At 48.0% G+C, this 18,118-nt stretch overlaps 1 protein-coding gene across 2 annotated transcripts in view; it reads right to left on the reverse strand.

Moving 5' to 3' along the window:
* The window catches only part of adprhl1 (ADP-ribosylhydrolase like 1), a 108,283-nt gene that overhangs the window by 33,908 nt on the left and 56,257 nt on the right, over positions 1–18,118 (reverse strand). The gene's annotated exons all lie outside the window — the stretch shown is intronic.

Raw genomic sequence — 18,118 nt, forward strand, 5'->3', positions numbered from 1 at the left:
TGTGGGGAGTGGGCAGGGAAATCAGAGCTTGCACTCCAGGTGTCCAGATATAATGGTGTATGATGGAAGGAGGGAAGGAGTGGTCGAGGCTTGAGAAGCGATGAGGATAAAGGAACAAAAACGTGGATCAAATTAAAATCAAAAGAGAGCAGGCCAGATCTTGAGGGGACAGAAAGGAAAGCAGGGCAATAGGATGGAAGGAAGAAACGTAGGGACAGCAGTATTCCACTAGGCCCATGAGCCTTTAAAGAGCTTTTAACGTCAAGGGAATACAAAGGAAGTGTAATCAACTTTGCCTCATAATAAAGCCCTGTAACTCCTGGTATGATTCTGCAGCAGGAGAGCAAAACAGGGAGAATCAAAAGGACTGAACTACTGAGAACAGAGAGGAGAGCAGGACTGAGCTACTGAGAATAGAGAGGAGAGCAGGACTGAGCTACTGAGAATAGAGAGGCGAGCAGGGCTGAGCTGCCGAGAATAGAGAGGAGAGCAGGACTGAGCTGCCGAGAATAGAGAGGAGAGCAGGACTGAGCTGCCGAGAATAGAGAGGAGAGCAGGACTGAGCTACTGAGAATAGAGAGGAGAGCAGGACTGAGCTACTGAGAATAGAGAGGAGAGCAGGACTGAGCTGCCGAGAATAGAGAGGAGAGCAGGACTGAGCTACTGAGAATAGAGAGGAGAGCAGGACTGAGCTACTGAGAATAGAGAGGAGAGCAGGACTGAGCTGCTGAGAATAGAGAGGAGAGCAGGACTGAGCTGCCGAGAATAGAGAGGAGAGCAGGACTGAGCTGCAGGGAATAGAGAGGAGAGCAGGACTGAGCTGCCGAGAATAGAGAGGAGAGAGGACTGAGCTGCCGAGAATAGAGAGGAGAGCAGGACTGAGCTACCGAGAATAGAGAGGAGAGTAGGACTGAGCTACTCAGAATAAGGAGGAGAGCAGGACAGAGCTGCCAAGAATAGAGAGGAGAGCAGGACTGAGCTACTCAGAATAGAGAGGAGAGTCAGACTGAGCTGCTGAGAATAGAGAGGAGAGCAGGACTGAGCTACTGAGAATAGAGGGGAGAGCAGGACTGAGCTTCTGAGAATAGAGAGGAGAGTAGGACTGAGCTTCTGAGAATAGAGAGGAGAGTAGGACTGTGCTGCTGAGAATAGAGAGGAAAGCAGGACTGAGCTATTGAGAATAGAGAGGAGAGCAGGACTGAGCTATTGAGAATAGAGAGGAGAGCAGGACTGAGCTACTGAGAATAGAGGGGAGAGCAGGACTGAGCGACTGAGAATAGAGGGGAGAGCAGGACTGAGCTACTGAAAATAGAGAGGAGAGTAGGACTGAGCTGCCGAGAATAGAGAGGAGAGTAGGACTGAGCTACTCAGAATAGAGAGGAGAGTAGGACTGAGCTACTCAGAATAGAGAGGAGAGTAGGACTGAGCTTCTGAGAATAGAGAGGAGAGTAGGACTGTGCTTCTGAGAATAGAGAGGAGAGTAGGACTGTGTTGCTGAGAATAGAGAGGAGAGTAGGACTGAGCTATTCAGAATAGAGAGGAGAGTAGGACTGTGCTGCTGAGAATAGAGAGGAGAGTAGGACTGAGCTACTCAGAATAGAGAGGAGAGTAGGACTGAGCTTCTGAGAATAGAGAGGAGAGTAGGACTGTGCTGCCGAGAATAGAGAGGAGAGTAGGACTGAGCTACTCAGAATAGAGAGGAGAGTAGGACTGAGCTACTCAGAATAGAGAGGAGAGTAGGACTGAGCTTCTGAGAATAGAGAGGAGAGTAGGACTGAGCTGCCGAGAATAGAGAGGAGAGTAGGACTGAGCTACTCAGAATAGAGAGGAGAGTAGGACTGAGCTACTCAGAATAGAGAGGAGAGTAGGACTGAGCTGCCGAGAATAGAGAGGAGAGTAGGACTGAGCTACTCAGAATAGAGAGGAGAGTAGGACTGAGCTACTCAGAATAGAGAGGAGAGTAGGACTGAGCTACTCAGAATAGAGAGGAGAGTAGGACTGAGCTTCTGAGAATAGAGAGGAGAGTAGGACTGAGCTGCCGAGAATAGAGAGGAGTAGGACTGAGCTACTCAGAATAGAGAGGAGAGTAGGACTGAGCTACTCAGAATAGAGAGGAGAGTAGGACTGAGCTTCTGAGAATAGAGAGGAGAGTAGGACAGAGCTGCCGAGAATAGAGAGGAGAGTAGGACTGAGCTACTCAGAATAGAGAGGAGAGTAGGACTGAGCTTCTGAGAATAGAGAGGAGAGTAGGACTGAGCTGCTGAGAATAGAGAGGAGAGTAGGACTGAGCTGCTGAGAATAGAGAGGAGAGTAGGACTGAGCTACTCAGAATAGAGAGGAGAGTAGGACTGAGCTGCTGAGAATAGAGAGGAGAGTAGGACTGAGCTGCTGAGAATAGAGAGGAGAGTAGGACTGAGCTTCTGAGAATAGAGAGGAGAGTAGGACTGAGCTGCTCAGAATAGAGAGGAGAGTAGGACTGTGCTTCTGAGAATAGAGAGGAGAGTAGGACTGTGCTGCTGAGAATAGAGTGGAGAGCAGGACTGAGCTGCTGAGAATAGAGAGGCGAGCAGGACTGAGCTATTGAGAATAGAGGGGAGAGTAGGACTGTTCTTCTGAGAATAGAGAGGAGAGTAGGACTGTGCTGCTGAGAATAGAGTGGAGAGCAGGACTGAGCTGCTGAGAATAGAGAGGCGAGCAGGACTGAGCTATTGAGAATAGAGGGGAGAGTAGGACTGAGCTGCTGAGAATAGAGAGGAGAGTAGGACTGAGCTACTGAGAATAGAGAGGAGAGTAGGACTGAGCTACTGAGAATAGAGAGGAGAGCAGGACTGAGCTACTGAGAATAGAGAGGAGAGCAGGACTGAGCTATTGAGAATAGAGGGGAGAGTAGGACTGAGCTACTGAGAATAGAGAGGAGAGCAGGACTGAGCTACTGAGAATAGAGAGGAGAGCAGGACTGAGCTGCTGAGAAAAGAGTGGAGAGCAGGACTGAGCTATTTGAGAATAGAGGGGAGAGCAGGACTGAGCTATTGAGAATAGAGGGGAGAGCAGGACTGAGCTTCTGAGAATAGAGAGGAGAGCAGGACTGAGCTTCTGAGAATAGAGAGGAGAGCAGGACTATGCTGCTGAGAATAGAGGGGAGAGCAGGACTGAGCTATTGAGAATAGACAGCAGGGACTACTGAGAATAGAGGGGAGAGTAGGACTGAGCTATTGAGAATAGAGAGGAGAGCAGGACTGAGCTATTGAGAATAGAGGGGAGAGCAGGACTGAGCTATTGAGAATAGAGGGGAGAGCAGGACTGAGCTGTTGAGAATAGACAGCAGGGACTACTGAGAATAGAAAGCAGGGACTATGCTTCTGATAATAGAGAGGAAGCAGAAATTAAGCAACTGAGAATAGGAGGAGAGCAGGACGGCGCTATCGACAACAGAGATTGAGAGCAGGGACTGAGCTACTTTGAATAGAAGACAAAGCGGGACTGAGCGACTGTGAATAGAGGAGAAAGCAGGACTGAGCTACCGAGAATAGAGGAGAAAGCAGGACTGAGCTACTGAGAATCGAAAGGAGAGCAGGGACTGAGCTATTGATGGTGGATGAAGTGTAGGGTTGGTGTAGTGACAGTGCAAAGGCAAGCAGCAGCTGAACAAGTAAAAAATGGATTGCAGAAGCAGTTCAAAGCAATGCACAGAACTCAAAGACATAATATAAAACATAAATCAGCTGGGAGAAGAATAAAGACCAACCAACAAACAGATAAATTAACTGTGGGAAAGAGTTTCAAGTAAAAAACATGACAAAGAACATTGTTGAGTATAAAAAAAAAGAAAGTGAAGAGGTTTCGTTGACTAGTGACACATGGTTTGATATCTGCAATGTGTGCTGATAATGGAGCTGTTGGCTTTGATAAGGTTCCAATAAAAGCCATACTTAGGGCTCCAGTATCCCTTAGGGTTTGGCAACATGAATTTCTTCACCGGTTATTTTTGGAGACTTTGCTTTTGGCCACTTGTCCCTAAAATTTCAGAACGTGTCCCAGACTCTGTTCTCGGAGATAGTCAGCTTGCAAGAATCTAAACAATGAATATTTGCAGTAACTGAGCTTCATGGTGAATGTGTGATACACAGATGCAGTTTGGTTCTGTGTATCTTATTTTCTGTCGCATCACTTTCTGCACTCACCACTATTAGTAGCACAATCTGCTACTTGCCCAGAGCCATATTTGAACAATATTAATTATCTCTAGAACATGATTCCGATGTCAGACTGATGAGTGAATACAAATTCACAGAATACCTCACAGTCCATTTAAGTGATGGCTCCCCTCAGCACTTCAAATAAGAGCAGGCCAATGATGGGCCATTCACAGTTGTCAAATAAAGTGATCTGTGTACAGTGCTTTCAAACGCAATCAAAATTCAGGAACTTTTTTAAAAAACAATTTAATCATCAATATATTCCTGCAATCAACTTTTCCTCCAGTTCACTTTTGCTCAAATAAGGCTGGATTTTATGCTTCGTTAGAAGACGGGTTTTTTGGAGGATGGGGGCCGGAGAATCAGTGGAGTCGTCTGCCACGGAACCCGACACCGCAATGCCGGTTTCTGATTTTCACGGAGGCGCCAAGTTCCGCGGTGGCACCTCCGCCGTGATGTGATGGGATCGTAATTTAAATCTGTTCCATACTGTTTAGCATGAATTTGTATTGAATTCACCCCGATCGTACCAGGCATTCTTAATGGTATGCAGAACGTGCGGCACTTGCGTGCCTCCATCTTCCCGTCTTTCAAAAGCTGGCGCTAACAAGGCGAGAGTCATCAGTGCCTGCAAAGGTTAGGTAAGATATCCGTCGTTATCTTGTGGAATTGTTTGCCACATCGGACAAGGCCACGAAAATCAATCTGCAGATGTGAGGGGAGGTTGGAACTCTGCAAGTGGGTATTGTTGGGAGGACGGGGGGAACTCTGCAAGTGGGTACTGTAGGGAGGACGGGGGGAACTCTGCAAGTGGGTACTGTTGGGAGGACGGGGGGACCTCTGCAAGTGGGTATTGTTGGGAGGACGGGGGGACCTCTGCAAGTGGGTATTGTTGGGAGGACGGGGGGACCTCTGCAAGTTGGTACTGTTGGGAGGACGGGGGGAACTCTGCAAGTGGGTACTGTAGGGAGGACGGGGGGAACTCTGCAAGTGGGTACTGTAGGGAGGACGGGGGGAACTCTGCAAGTGGGTACTGTAGGGAGGACGGGGGGAACTCTGCAAGTGGGTACTGTAGGGAGGACGGGGGGAACTCTGCAAGTGGGTATTGTTGGGAGGACGGGGGGAACTCTGCAAGTGGGTATTGTTGGGAGGACGGGGGGAACTCTGCAAGTGGGTATTGTTGGGAAGACGGGGGGAACTCTGCAAGTGGGTACTGTAGGGAGGACGGGGGGAACTCTGCAAGTGGGTACTGTTGGGAGGACGGGGGGACCTCTGCAAGTGGGTATTGTTGGGAGGACGGGGGGACCTCTGCAAGTGGGTATTGTTGGGAGGACGGGGGGACCTCTGCAAGTTGGTACTGTTGGGAAGACGGGGGTAACTCTGCAAGTGGGTACTGTTGGGAAGACGGGGGGAACTCTGCAAGTGGGTACTGTAGGGAGGACGGGGGGAACTCTGCAAGTGGGTACTGTTGGGAGGATGGGGGGAACTCTGCAAGTTGGTATTGTTGAGAGGAAGGGAGGAACTCCGCAAGTGGGTACTGTTGGGAGGACGGGGGGAACTCTGCAAGTGGGTATTGTTGAGAGGAAGGGAGGAACTCTGCAAGTGGGTACTGTTGGGAGGACGGGGGGAACTCTGCAAGTGGGTACTGTTGGGAGGACGGGGGGAACTCTGCAAGTGGGTACTGTTGGGAGGACGGGGGGAACTCTGCAAGTGGGTACTGTTGGGAGGACAGGGGGAACTCTGCATGTGGGTACTGTTGGGAGGACGAGGGGAGCTCTGCAAGTGGGTACTGTTGGGAGGACGGGGGAAACCCTGCAAGTGGGTACTGTTGGGAGGACAGGAGGAACTCTGCATGTGGGTACTGTTGGGAGGACAGGGGGATCTCTGCAAGTGGGCATTGTTGGGAGAACGGGGGGAACATTGCAAGTGGGTACTGTTGGGAGGATGGGGGTAAGTCTGCAAGTGGGTACTGCTGGGAGGAGGGGGGGAACTCTGTAAATGGGTACTGTTGGGAGGACGGGGGGAGCTCTGCAAGTGGGTACTGTTGGGAGGACAGGGGGAACTCTGCATGTGGGTACTGTTGGGAGGATGGGGGTAAGTCTGCAAGTGGGTACTGTTGGGAGGACGGGAGGAACTCTGCAAGTGGGTACTGTTGGAGGACGGGGGGAGCTCTGCAAGTGGGTGCTGTTGGGAGAACGGGGCGAACTCTGCAAGTGGGTACTGTTGGGAGGACGGGGGATACTCTGCAAGTGGGTACTGTTGGGAGGACGGGGGGAGCTCTGCAAGTGGGTACTGCTGGGAGGATGGGGGTAAGTCTGCAAATGGGTACTGTTGGGAGGACGGGGGGAACTCTGCAAGTGGGTATTGTTGGGAGGACGGGGGGAACTCTGCAAGTGGGTACTGCTGGGAGGACGGGGGGAACTCTGCAAGTGGGTACTGTTGGGAGGACGGGGGGAACTCTGCAAGTGGGTACTGCTGGGAGGATGGGGGGAACTCTGCAAGTGGGTATTGTTGGGAGGACGGGGGGAACTCTGCAAGTGGGTACTGTTGGGAGGACGGGGGGAACTCTCCAAGTGGGTACTGTTGGGAGGACGGGGGGAGCTCTGCAAGTGGGTACTGCTGGGAGGATGGGGGTAAGTCTGCAAGTGGGTACTGTTGGGAGGACGGGGGGAACTCTGCAAGTGGGTACTGTTGGGAGGACGGGGGGAACTCTGCAAGTGGGCACTGTTGGGAGAACGGGGGGAACTCTGCAAGTGGGTACTGCTGGGAGGATGGGGGTAAGTCTGCAAGTGGGTACTGCTGGGAGGAGGGGGGTAAGTCTGCAAGTGGGTACTGTTGGGAGGACGGGGGGAACTCTGCATGTGGGTACTGCTGGGAGGAGGGGGGTAAGTCTGCAAGTGGGTACTGTTGGGAGGACGGGGGGAACTCTGCATGTGGGTACTGTTGGGAGGACGGGGGGAACACTGCAAGTGGGTACTGTTGGGAGGACGGGGGGAACTCTGCAAGTGGGTACTGTTGGGAGGACGGGGGGAACTCTCCAAGTGGGTACTGCTGGGAGGATGGGGGTAAGTCTGCAAGTGGGTACTGTTGGGAGGACGGGGGGAACTCTGCAAGTGGGTACTGCTGGGAGGATGGGGGTAAGTCTGCAAGTGGGTACTGTTGGGAGGACGGGGGGAACTCTGCAAGTGGGTATTGTTGAGAGGATGGGGGTAAGTCTGCAAGTGGGCATTGTGTGGTGGGGAAGGAGGAAACTCTACCATCCAACATCGGGAGACATTGTTAATGGCGTTGCCAATGCCACCCCCGCCACTTGATTAGGGGGAACGGCCGGAGACGTTATAGAAACATAGCAAAATAGGAGCAGGAGTAGGCCATTTGGCCATTCGAGCCGGCTCCGCCATTCAATACAATCATGGCTGATCATCCAAACTCAGTAACCTGTAACCGCTTTCTCCCTGTATACCTTGATCCCATTAGCCCCATTAGCACAGTGGCGCAGTGGTTAGCACCGCAGCCTCACTGCTACAGCGACCTGGGTTCAATTCTGGGTACTGCCTGTGTGGAGTTTGCAAGTTCTCCCTGTGTCTGTGTGGGTTTCTGCTGGGTGCTCCAGTTTCCTCCCACCACCAAAGACTTGCAGGTTGATAGGTTAATTGGCCATTATAAATTGCCCCTAGTATAGGTAGGTGGTAGGGAATATAGGGACAGGTGGGGATGTGGTAGGAATATGGGATTAGTGTAGGATTAGTATAAATGGGTGGTTGATGGTCGGCACAGACTCGGTGGGCCGAAGAGCCTGTTTCAATGCTGTATCTCTAAATAAATAAACTATATCTAACTTTTTCTTGAATATATTTAATGATTTGGCCTCAACTGCTTTCCATGGTAGAGAATTACACAGGTTCACAACTCTCTGGGTTAAGAAATCTCTCCTCATCTCAGTCCTAAATGGCTTACCCCTTATCTTTAGACTGTGACCCCTGGTCCTGGACTCCCCCGCCATCGGGAACATCCTTCCTGCATCTAGCCTCTCTAGTCCTGTTAGAATTTTGTAGGTTTCTATGAGATCCCCTCTCATTCTTCTAAACTCTAGCAAATACAAGCCTAATCGACCCGATCTCTCTTCATAAATCAGTCCTGCCATCCCAGGAATCAGTCTGGTGAACCTTCACTGCACTCCCTCCATAACAAGAACATCCTTCCTCAGATAAGGAGCTCAAAACTGCACACAATACTCCAGATGTGGTCTCACCAAAGCCTTATATAATTGCAGCAAGACATCCTTGCTCCTGTACTCGAATCGTCTCATTATGAAGGCCAACATACCATTTGCCTTCTTAACTGCATCCTGCAATTGCATGCTTACTTTCAGTGACTGGTGCACAAGGACACCCAGGTCTCGCTGCACCTCCCCCTTTCCCAATCTATCGCCATTCAGATAATAATCTGCCTTTCTGTTTTTACAACCAAAGTGGATAACCTCACATTTATCCACATTATACTGCATCTGCCACATATTTGCCCACTCACTCAACCTGTCCAAATCACACTGGGGCTTCTCTGCATCCTCCTCACAGCTCACACTCCCACCCAGCGTTGTGTCGTCTGCAAACTTGGATATATTACATTTAATTCCCTCATCTATATCATGAATATATATTGTAAATAGCTGGGGTCCTAGCACTGATCCCTGCTGTACCCCACTAGTCACTGCCTGCCACTCGGAAAAAGACCCATTTATTCCTACTCTTTGTTTCCTGTCTGCCAACCAGTTTTCTATCCATGTAAGTACCTTACCCCCAATCACATGTGCTTTAATTTTGCATGCTAATCTCTTATGTGGGACCTTATTGAAAGCCTTCTGAAAGTCCAAATACACCATATTCACTGGTTCTCCCTTATCGATTCTACTCGTTACATCCTCAAAAAATTCCAGTAGATTTGTCAAGCATGATTTTCCTTTCATAAATCCATGTTGACTCAGTCCGATCCTGTCATTGTTTTCCAAGTGCTCTGCTATTACATCTTTTATAATGGACTCTAGCATTTTCCCCACTACTGATGTCAGGTTAACTGGTTTATAATTCCCTGCTTTCTCTTTACCTCCTTTTTTAAATAGTGGAATCACATTAGCTACCCTCCAATCTGTTGAAACTGTTCCAGAGTATATAGAATTTTGAAAAATGACCAACAATGCAGCTGCTAAATGTTTGCCCACTGCATAATCAAAGTGGTGCAGCTGCTAACCTCACAGGTGGGACTGCCGCCATTTTGCGCACCCGCCACGGGTCTCAGTGCTGGGATAATAAAATCCAGCCCATAGTCATTCAGTAAGAACAGAAATAGTTGCTATCACAGAGGGCTGAGTTTGCACAGTTGTTGAGTATATTCAAGTCTGAGGCTGATAGATGTTTGGACTCTAGAGATATCAAGGGACATGGGTTTAGGCAGGAAAATGGAGTTGAGGTTGAAGATCACGCATGATCTTTTGGAATGGTAGAGAAGGCTCGAGGGGCCAACTCATACTCCTACAGTCATCGGGTCTTATGTTCAAAAGTATCAAGACAATGTTACTTCACTGTAAAATACTAGAAGATGCAGATAGAAAGAAAACAGTACATGGAAATGAAGGGGTATTGCAAGGATAATCTGAGAATTCACTATAGGGGCAGTGCGAATATTGCTTGGTTAAACTGTGAGTACTGTCATATTACCATGTGAATATTATGGGACACTTCCATAAGTACGACATGAGTAGCAAGACAGTTCTCTGCGGAGAGTGTGTGATTGCTGTTAGAATATTACACATGTACGTGTGAATACAGTGAGGGTATTCTACAGATACTGTGTGAATAAAGTGAGAGTATTGTTCAGGTAACGTGTGAATACCACGAGATTAGTCTGCAGTTACTGAGTGAATACAGTGAGAGTATTCTACAGGTACTATGTGAATATTATTTATTTTTATTTAGTGATACAGCACTGAAACAGGCCCTTCAGCCCACTGAGTCTGTGCCGACCATCAAGCATCCATTTATACTAATCCTACATTAATTCCATATTCCTACCACATCCCCACAATTCCCCTACCACCTACCTATACTAGGGGCAATTTATAACGGCCAACTTACCTATCAACCTGCAAGTCTTTGGCTGTGGGAGGAAACCGGAGCACCCGGAGGAAACCCACACGGTCACAGGGAGAACTTGCAAACTCCGCACAGGCAGTACCCAGAATCGAACCCGGGTCGCTGGAGCTGTGGTGCTAACCACTGTGCCACTGCACTGCCAGAGTATTCTACAGGTAATATACAAAATATCTAAAATATACAAACCGGGTGGTTTTATTTTAATTTTTAAAAAGTCACAGATGAAACAGGTAATGTGTGAATACCGTGAGAGTATTCTACAGGTACAGTGTGAATACAGTGAGATAATTCTACTGTTACTGTGTGAAGACAGTGAGAGTATTCTACAATTACTGTGAGAATACAGTGAAAGTATTGTTCAAGAATTGTGTGAATACTGTGAGATTATTCTACAGGTTCTGTGTGAATACAGTGAGAGAATTCGACAGGTACTGTGTGAATACAGTGAGAGTATTCTAAAGGTACTGTGTGAATACAGTGAGAGTATTCTACAGGTACTGTGTGAATACAGTGGGAGTATTCTACAGGTACTGTGTAAATACAGGGAGAGTATTCTACAGGTACTGTGTATATACAGTGCGAGTATTCAACAGGTACTGTGTACATACAGTGCGAGTATTCAACAGGTAATGTGTGAATACAGTGTGAGTATTCTACAGGTACTGTGTAAATACAGGGAGAGTATTCTACAGGTACTGTGTACATACAGTGCGAGTATTCAACAGGTAATGTGTGAATACAGTGAGAGTATTCTACAGGTACTGTGAGAATACAGTGAGAGTATTCTACAGGTAATGTGTGAATACAGTGAGAGTATTCTACAGGTACTGTGAGAATACAGTGAGAGTATTCTACAGGTACTGTGAGAATACAGTGAGAGTATTCTACAGGTACTGTGTGAATACAGTGAGCGTATTCTACGGGTACTGTGTGAATACAGGGATGAGGGAGCAGTACCATAGGACATGCGCGATGCCAATATCATCACCCTCTATAAAAACAAAGGTGACCGCAGTGACTGCAACAACTACCGTGGAATCTCCCTGCTCAGCATAATGGGGAAAGTCTTCGCTCGAGTCGCTTTAAACAGGCTCCCGAAGCTGGCTGAGCGTGTCTACCCTGAGGCACAGTGTGGCTTTCGAGCAGAGAGATCGACGATTGAAATGCTGTTCTCCCTTCGCCAGATACAGGAGAAATGCCGTGAACAACAGATGCCCCGCGACGTTGCATTCATTGATCTCACCAAAGCCTTTGACCTCGTCAGCAGACGTGGTCTCTTCAGACTACTAGAAAAGATTGGATGTCCACCAAAGTATCATCACCTCATTCCATAACAATATGAAAGGAGCAATTCAGCATAGCGGCGCCTCATCAGACCCCTTTCCTATCCTGAGTGGCGTGAAACAGGGCTGTGTTCTCGCACCTACACTGTTTGGGATTTTCTTCTCCCTGCTGCTCTCACACGCTTTCAAGTTTTAATTTATTTTTTTTATTTCATTTTATTTAGAGATACAGCACTGAAACAGGCCCTTCGGCCCACCGAGTCTGTGCCGACCAACAACCACCCATTTATACTAACCCTACAGCAATCCCATATTCCCTACCACCTACCTGCACTAGGGGCAATTTACAATGGCCAATTTACCTATCACCTGCAAGTCTTTGGCTATGGGAAGAAACCGGAGCACCCGGCGAAAACCCACGCAGTCACAGGGAGAACTCGCAAACTCAGCACCCAGAATTGAAACCGGGTCCCTGGAGCTGTGAGGCTGCAGTGCTAATCACTGCGCCACTGTGCCGCCCTGTCTTCCGAAGAAGTCTTCAGAAGAAGGAATTTTCCTCCACACAAGATCAGGGGGCAGGTTGTTCAACCTTCCCCGCCTAAGAGCGAAGACCAAAGTACGGAAAGTCCTCATCAGGGAACTCCTCTTTGCTGACGATGCTGTATTAACATCTCACATTGAAGAGTGTCTGCATAGTCTCATCGACAGGTTTGCGGCTGCCTGCAACGAATTTGGACTAACCATCAGCCTCAAGAAAACGAACATCATGGGACAAGATGTCAGAAATGCCCCATCCATCAATATCGGCGACCACGCTCTGGAAGTGGTTCAAGAGTTCACCTACATAGGCTCAACTATCACCAGTAACCTGTCTCTCAATGCAGAAATCAATAAGCGCATGGGAAAGGCTTCCACTGCTATGTCCAGACTGGCCAAGAGAGTGTGGGAAAATGGCGCACTGACACGGAACACAAAAGTCCGAGTGTATCAAGCCTGTGTCCTCAGTACCTTGCTCTACGGCAGCGAGGCCTGGACAACGTATGTCAGCCAAGAGCGACGTCTCAATTCATTCCATCTTCGCTGCCTCCGGAGAATCCTTGGCATCGGGTGGCAGGACCGTATATCCAACACAGAAGTCCTCAAGGCGGCCAACATCCCCAGCTTATACACACTACTGAGTCAGCGGCGCTTGAGATGGCTTGGCCATGTGAGCCGCATGGAAGATGGCAGGATCCCCAAGGACACAGTGTACAGCGAGCTCGCCACTGGTATCAGACCTACCGGCCGTCCATGTCTCCGCTTTAAAGACATCTGCAAACACGACATGAAGTCCTGTGACATTGATCACATGTCGTGGGAGTCAGTTGCCAGCGATCACCAGAGCTGGCGGGCAGCCATAAAGGCGGGGCTAAACTGTGGCGAGTCGAAGAGACTGAGCAGTTGGCAGGAAAAAAGGCAGAAGTGCAAGGGGAGAGCCAACTGTGTAACAGCCCCCACAACCAATTTTTTCTGCAGCACCTGTGGAAGAGTCTGTCACTCTAGAATTGGCCTTTATAGCCACTCCAGGCGATGCTTCACAAACCACTGACCACCTCCAGGTGCTTACCCATTGTCTCCCGAGACAGGGAGGCCAAAGAAGAAGTAGAAGAATTCTACAGGTACTGTGTGAATACAGTGAGAGTATTCTACAGGCACTGCCTGAATAAAGCGTGAGTATTCTACAGGTACTGTGGAAATACAGTAAGAGTTTTCTACAGGTACTGTGTGAATACAGTGAGAGTATTCTACAGGTACTGTGTAAATGCATTGAGAGTATTGTTCAGGTACTGTGTAAATCCAGTGGGAGTATTCTACAGGTACTGTGTGAATGCATTGAGAGTATTGTTCAGGTACTGTGTGAATACAGTGAGAGTATTCTCCAGGTACTGTGTAAATGCATTGAGAGTATTGTTCAGGTACTGTGTAAATCCAGTGGGAGTATTCTACAGGTACTGTGTAAATGCATTGAGAGTATTGTTCATGTACTGTGTGAATACAGTGAGAGTATTCTACAGGTACTGTGTGAATACAGTGAGAGTATTCTGCAGGTACTGTGTGAATACAGTGAGAGTATTCTACAGGTACTGTGTAACTCCAGTGGGAGTATTCTACAGGTACTGTGTGAATACAGTGAGAGTATTCTGCAGGTACTGTGTGAATACAGTGAGAGTATTCTACAGGTACTGTGTAAATGCATTGAGAGTATTGTTCATGTACTGTGTGAATACAGTGAGAGTATTCTTCAGGTACTGTGTAAATCCAGTGGGAGTATTCTACAGGTACTGTGTGAATACAGTGAGAGTATTCTGCAGGTACTGTGTGAATACAGTGAGAGTATTCTACAGGTACTTTGTGAATAAAGTGAGAGTATTCTACAGGTACTGTGTGAATACAGTGAGAGTATTCTACAGGAACTGTGTAAATGCATTCAGAGTATTCTACAGGTACTGTGTAAATGCATTGAGAGTATTCTTCAGGTACTGTGTAAATCCAGTGGGAGTATTCTACAGGTACTGTGTGAATACAGTGAGAGTATTCTGCAGGTACTGTGTGAATACAGTGAGAGTATTCTACAGGTACTGTGTAAATCCAGTGGGAGTATTCTACAGGTACTGTGTGAATACAGTGAGAGTATTCTACAGGTACTGTGTGAATACAGTGAGAGTATTCTGCAGGTACTGTGTGAATACAGTGAGAGTATTCTACAGGTACTTTGTGAATAAAGTGAGAGTATTCGACAGGTACTGTGTGAATATAGTGAGAGTACTCCAGATGTACTGTGGGAATACAGTGAGAGTATTCTTCAGGTCGATCTCTCTGCATGAAAGCCACACTGTGCCTCAGGGTAGATGAGCTCGGCCAGCTTCTGGAGCCTGTTCAGAGCGACTCGAGCAATGACTTTCCCCACTATGCTGAGCAGGGAGATTCCACGGTAGTTGTTGCAGTCACCGCGGTCACCTTTGTTTTTATAGAGGGTGATGATATTGGCATTGCGCATGTCCTGGGGTACTGCTCCCTCGTCCCAGCACAGGCATAGCAGTTCATGTAGTGCTGAGAGTATAGCAGGCTTGGCACTCTTGATTATTTCAGGGGTAATGCTGTCCTTCCCAGGGGATTTTCCGCTGGCTAGAGAATCAATGGCATCACTGAGTTCCGATTTGGTTGGCTGTATGTCCAGCTCATCCATGACTGGTGGAGGCTGGGCTGCATTGAGGGCAGTCTCAGTGACAGCATTCTCCCTGGAGTGCAGTTGTAGGTAGTGCTCAACCCAGCGGTCCATTTGTTTGTGTTGGTCAGTGATTATATCCCCTGATTTAGATTTGATGGGGACGATCTTCTTGATGGTTGGCCCAAGAGATCGACTGTTGACATGCTGTTCTCCCTTCCGCAGATACAGGAGAAATGCCGTGAACAACAGATGCCCCTCTACATTGCTTTCATTGATCTCACCAAAGCCTTTGACCTCGTCAGCAGACGTGGTCTCTTCAGACTACTAGAAAAGATTGGATGCCCACCAAAGCTACTAAGTATCATCACCTCATTCCATGACAATATGAAAGGCACAATTCAACATGGTGGCTCCTCATCAGAGCCCTTTCCTATCCTGAGTGGCGTGAAACAGGGCTGTGTTCTCGCACCCACACTTTTTGGGATTTTCTTCTCCCTGCTGCATTCACATGTAATCAAGTCCTCTGAAGAAGGAATTTTCCTCCACACAAGATCAGGGGGCAGGTTGTTCAACCTTGCCCGTCTAAGAGCGAAGTCCAAAGTACGGAAAGTCCTCATCAGGGGACTGCTCTTTGCTGACGATGCTGCTTTAACATCTCACACTGAAGAGTGCCTGCAGAGTCTCATCGACAGGTTTGCGGCTGCCTGCAATGAATTTGGCCTAACCATCAGCCTCAAGAAAACGAACATCATGGGGCAGGACGTCAGAAATGCTCCATCCATCAATATTGGCGACCACGCTCTGGAAGTGGTTCAAGAGTTCACCTATCTGCCTCCGGAGAATACTTGGCATCAGGTGGCAGGACCATATCTCCAACACAGAAGTCCTCAAGGCGGCCAACATCCCCAGCTTGTACACACTACTGAGTCAGCGGCGCTTGAGATGGCTTGGCCATGTGAGCCGCATGGAAGATGGCAGGATCCCCAAAGACACATTGTACAGCGAGCTCGCCATTGGTATCAGACCCACCGGCCGTCCATGTCTCCGCTTTAAAGACGTCTGCAAATGCGACATGAAATCCTGTGACATTGATCACAAGTCGTGGGAGTCAGTTGCCAGCGTTCGCCAGAGCTGGCGGGCAACCATAAAGACGGGGCTAAAATGTGGCGAGTCGAAGAGACTTAGTAGTTGGCAGGAAAAAAGACAGAGGCGCAAGGGGAGAGCTAACTGTGTAACAGCCCCGACAAACAAATTTCTCTGCAGCACCTGTGGAAGGGCCTGTCACTCTAGAATTGGCCTTTATAGCCACTCCAGGCGCTGCTTCACAAACCACTGACCACCTCCAGGCGCGTATCCATTGTCTCTCGAGATAAGGAGGTCAGAGAAGGATTCTTCAGTTACTGTGGGAATACAGTGAGAGTATTCTACAGGTACTGTGTGAAGACAGTGAGATTATTCTACAGGTACTGTGGGAATACAGTGAGAGTATTCTACAGATACTGTGGGAATACTGTGAGAGTATTCTACAGGTACTGTGGGAATACAGTGAGAGTATTCTACAGGTACTGTGTGAATACAGTGAGAGTATTCTACAGATACTGTGGGAATACTGTGAGAGTATTCTACAGTTACTATGTGAATACAGTGAGAGTATTCTACAGGTACTGTGTGAATACAGTGAGAGTATTCTACAGGTACTGTGGGAATACAGTGAGAGTATTCTCCAGATACTGTGGGAATACAGTGAGAGTATTCTACAGTTACTATGTGAATTCAGTGAGAGTATTCTACAGGTACTGTGTGAATACAGTGAGAGTATTCTACAGGTACTGTGTAAATCCAGTGGGAGTATTCTACAGGTACTGTGTGAATACAGTGAGAGTATTCTGCAGGTACTGTGTGAATACAGTGAGAGTATTCTACAGGTACTGTGTAAATGCATTGAGAGTATTGTTCATGTACTGTGTGAATACAGTGAGAGTATTCTTCAGGTACTGTGTAAATCCAGTGGGAGTATTCTACAGGTACTGTGTGAATACAGTGAGAGTATTCTGCAGGTACTGTGTGAATACAGTGAGAGTATTCTACAGGTACTTTGTGAATAAAGTGAGAGTATTCTACAGGTACTGTGTGAATACAGTGAGAGTATTCTACAGGAACTGTGTAAATGCATTCAGAGTATTCTACAGGTACTGTGTAAATGCATTGAGAGTATTCTTCAGGTACTGTGTAAATCCAGTGGGAGTATTCTACAGGTACTGTGTGAATACAGTGAGAGTATTCTGCAGGTACTGTGTGAATACAGTGAGAGTATTCTACAGGTACTGTGTAAATCCAGTGGGAGTATTCTACAGGTACTGTGTGAATACAGTGAGAGTATTCTACAGGTACTGTGTGAATACAGTGAGAGTATTCTGCAGGTACTGTGTGAATACAGTGAGAGTATTCTACAGGTACTTTGTGAATAAAGTGAGAGTATTCGACAGGTACTGTGTGAATATAGTGAGAGTACTCCAGATGTACTGTGGGAATACAGTGAGAGTATTCTTCAGGTCGATCTCTCTGCATGAAAGCCACACTGTGCCTCAGGGTAGATGAGCTCGGCCAGCTTCTGGAGCCTGTTCAGAGCGACTCGAGCAATGACTTTCCCCACTATGCTGAGCAGGGAGATTCCACGGTAGTTGTTGCAGTCACCGCGGTCACCTTTGTTTTTATAGAGGGTGATGATATTGGCATTGCGCATGTCCTGGGGTACTGCTCCCTCGTCCCAGCACAGGCATAGCAGTTCATGTAGTGCTGAGAGTATAGCAGGCTTGGCACTCTTGATTATTTCAGGGGTAATGCTGTCCTTCCCAGGGGATTTTCCGCTGGCTAGAGAATCAATGGCATCACTGAGTTCCGATTTGGTTGGCTGTATGTCCAGCTCATCCATGACTGGTGGAGGCTGGGCTGCATTGAGGGCAGTCTCAGTGACAGCATTCTCCCTGGAGTGCAGTTGTAGGTAGTCCTCAATCCAGCGGTCCATTTGTTTGTGTTGGTCAGTGATTATATCCCCTGATTTAGATTTGACGGGGGCGATCTTCTTGATGGTTGGCCCAAGAGATCGACTGTTGACATGCTGTTCTCCCTTCCGCAGGTACAGGAGAAATGCCGTGAACAACAGATGCCCCTCTACATTGCTTTCATTGATCTCACCAAAGCCTTTGACCTCGTCAGCAGACGTGGTCTCTTCAGACTACTAGAAAAGATTGGATGCCCACCAAAGCTACTAAGTATCATCAC

Source organism: Heterodontus francisci, chromosome 10 (assembly GCF_036365525.1).
Source record: "Heterodontus francisci isolate sHetFra1 chromosome 10, sHetFra1.hap1, whole genome shotgun sequence".
Taxonomy (NCBI): Eukaryota; Metazoa; Chordata; class Chondrichthyes; order Heterodontiformes; family Heterodontidae; genus Heterodontus; species Heterodontus francisci.